At 37.2% G+C, this 2,500-nt stretch overlaps 12 pseudogenes; all 12 read left to right on the plus strand.

Moving 5' to 3' along the window:
* LOC148497390 (5S ribosomal RNA) overlaps positions 1-18 on the plus strand; it is a 119-nt pseudogene extending 101 nt beyond the window's left edge.
* A 116-nt stretch (positions 19-134) lies between these two features.
* Positions 135-253, plus strand: LOC148497391 (5S ribosomal RNA; annotated as a pseudogene).
* Positions 254-369: 116 nt separating this feature from the next.
* On the plus strand, positions 370-488 carry LOC148497392 (5S ribosomal RNA; annotated as a pseudogene).
* Positions 489-604: 116 nt separating this feature from the next.
* LOC148497393 (5S ribosomal RNA) lies at positions 605-723 on the plus strand (annotated as a pseudogene).
* A 115-nt stretch (positions 724-838) lies between these two features.
* On the plus strand, positions 839-957 carry LOC148497394 (5S ribosomal RNA; annotated as a pseudogene).
* Positions 958-1,072: 115 nt separating this feature from the next.
* On the plus strand, positions 1,073-1,191 carry LOC148497395 (5S ribosomal RNA; annotated as a pseudogene).
* Positions 1,192-1,307: 116 nt separating this feature from the next.
* LOC148497396 (5S ribosomal RNA) lies at positions 1,308-1,426 on the plus strand (annotated as a pseudogene).
* A 115-nt stretch (positions 1,427-1,541) lies between these two features.
* Positions 1,542-1,660, plus strand: LOC148497397 (5S ribosomal RNA; annotated as a pseudogene).
* Positions 1,661-1,776: 116 nt separating this feature from the next.
* On the plus strand, positions 1,777-1,895 carry LOC148497398 (5S ribosomal RNA; annotated as a pseudogene).
* Positions 1,896-2,011: 116 nt separating this feature from the next.
* LOC148497399 (5S ribosomal RNA) lies at positions 2,012-2,130 on the plus strand (annotated as a pseudogene).
* Positions 2,131-2,246: 116 nt separating this feature from the next.
* Positions 2,247-2,365, plus strand: LOC148497400 (5S ribosomal RNA; annotated as a pseudogene).
* Positions 2,366-2,480: 115 nt separating this feature from the next.
* The window catches only part of LOC148497401 (5S ribosomal RNA), a 119-nt pseudogene continuing 99 nt past the window's right edge, over positions 2,481-2,500 (plus strand).

Genomic DNA, 2,500 nt, shown 5'->3' on the forward strand with positions numbered 1-2,500 from the left:
TACCAGGTGCTGTAGGTAATTTTATGCAGCCATACCATTCTTTTCTATTACATTTTACATTTAATTTTTTCAACTTATCAATGAATTTACTTGAGTAAAGAAGTAAAAGAGGTCTAAAGTTAATGTTTTTGAGCTCCTTCAGCCAAACCACACTGGACATGCCCAATCTCGTCTGATCTTGGAAGCTATGCAGTGTTGGGCCTGGTTAGTACTTGGATGGGAGACCACCTGGGAATACCAGGTGCTGTAAGTAATTTTATGCAGCCATAACATTCTTTTCTATTACATTTTACATTTAATTTTTTCAACTTATCAATGATTTTACATGAGTTAAGAAGTTATAGATGTCTAAAGTTAATATTTTTGAGCACCTACAGCCTAACCACACTGTACATTCCCAATCTTGTTTGATCTTGGAAGCTATGCAGTGTTGGGCCTGGTTAGTACTTGGATGGGAGACCACCTGGGAATTCCAGGTGCTGTAGGTAATTTTATGCAGTCATAACATTCTTTTCTATTACATTTTACATTTAATTTTTTCTACTTATCAATGAATTTACTTGAGTTAAGAAGTAAAAGAGGTCTAAAGTTATTGTTTTTGAGCACCTACAGCCAAACCACACTGGACATGCCCAATCTCGTCTGATCTTGGAAGCTATGCAGTGTTGGGCCTGGTTAGTACTTGGATGGGAGACCACCTGGGAATACCAGGAGCTGTAGGTAATTTTATACTGCCATAACATTCTTTTCTATTATATTTTTCATTTCATTTTTCAACTTATCATTGAATTTACTTGAGTTAAGAAGTTATAGATGTCTAAAGTTAATATTTTTGAGCACCTACAGCCTAACCACACTGGACATGCCCAATCTTGTTTGATCTTGGAAGCTATGCAGTGTTGGTCCTGGTTAGTGCTTGGATGGGAGACCACCTGGGAATTCCAGGTGCTGTAGGTAATTTTATGCAGCCATAACATTCTTTTCTATTACATTTTACATTTAATTTTTTCAACTTATTAATGAATTTACTTGAGTTAAGAAGTAATAGAGGTCTAAATTTAATGCTTTGAGCACCTACAGCCAAACCACACTGGACATGCCCAATCTCGTCTGATCTTGGAAGCTATGCAGTGTTGGGCCTGGTTAGTACTTTGATGGGAGACCACCTGGGAATACCAGGTGCTGTATGTAAATTTAGACAGCCAAAACATTCTTTTCTATTACATTTTACATTTAATTTTTTCTACTTATCAATGAATTTCCTTGAGTTAAGAAGTAAAAGAGGTCTAAAGTTAATGTTTTTGAGCACCTACAGCCAAACCACACTGGACATGCCCAATCTCGTCTGATCTTGTAAGCTATGCAGTGTTGGGCCTGGTTAGTACTTGGATGGGAGACCACCTGGGAATACCAGGAGCTGTAGGTAATTTTATACTGCCATAACATTCTTTTCTATTATATTTTTCATTTCATTTTTCAACTTGTCATTGAATTTACTTGAGTTAAGAAATAAAAGAGGTCTAAAGTTAATGTTTTTGAGCTCCTTCAGCCAAACCACACTGGACATGCCCAATCTCGTCTGATCTTGGCAGCTATGCAGTGTTGGGCCTGGTTAGTACTTGGATGGGACACCACCTAGGAATCCCAGGTGCTGTAGGTAATTTTATACTGCCATAACATTCTTTTCTATTACATTTTACATTTAATTTTTTCAACTTATCAATGAATTTCCATGAGTTAAGAAGTAATAGAGGTCTAAATTTAATGCTTTTGAGCACCTACAGCCAAACCACACTGGACATGCCCAATCTCGTCTGATCTTGGAAGCTATGCAGTGTTGGGCCTGGTTTGAACTTGGATGGGAGACCACCTGGGAATACCAGGTGCTGTAGGTAATTTTAGACAGCCATAACATTCTTTTCTATTACATTTTGCATTTAATTTTTTCAACTTATCAATGAATTTACTTGAGTTAAGAAGTAATAGAGGTCTAAATTTAATGCTTTTGAGCACCTACAGCCAAACCACACTGGACATGCCCAATCTCGTCTGATCTTGGAAGCTATGCAGTGTTGGGCCTGGTTAGTACTTGGATGGGAGACCACCAGGGAATACCAGGTGCTGTATGTAATTTTAGACAGCCAAAACATTCTTTTCTATTACATTTTACATTTAATTTTTTCAACTTATCAATGAATTTACTTGAGTTAAGAAGTAAAAGAGGTCTAAAGTTAATGTTTTTGAGCACCTACAGCCAAACCACACTGGACATGCCCATTCTCGTCTTATCTTGGAAGCTATGCAGTATTGGGCCTGGTTAGTACTTGGATGGGAGACCACCTGGGAATACCAGGAGCTGTAGGTAATTTTATACTGCCATAACATTCTTTTCTATTACATTTTTCATTTCATTTTTCAACTTATCATTGAATTTACTTGAGTTAAGAAGTAAAAGAGGTCTAAAGTTAATGTTTTTGAGCTCCTTCAGCCAAACCACACT

The sequence above is a fragment of the Taudactylus pleione genome, unplaced genomic scaffold (assembly GCF_031769625.1).
Source record: "Taudactylus pleione unplaced genomic scaffold, aTauple2 ptg000550l, whole genome shotgun sequence".
Classification (NCBI taxonomy): domain Eukaryota; kingdom Metazoa; phylum Chordata; class Amphibia; order Anura; family Myobatrachidae; genus Taudactylus; species Taudactylus pleione.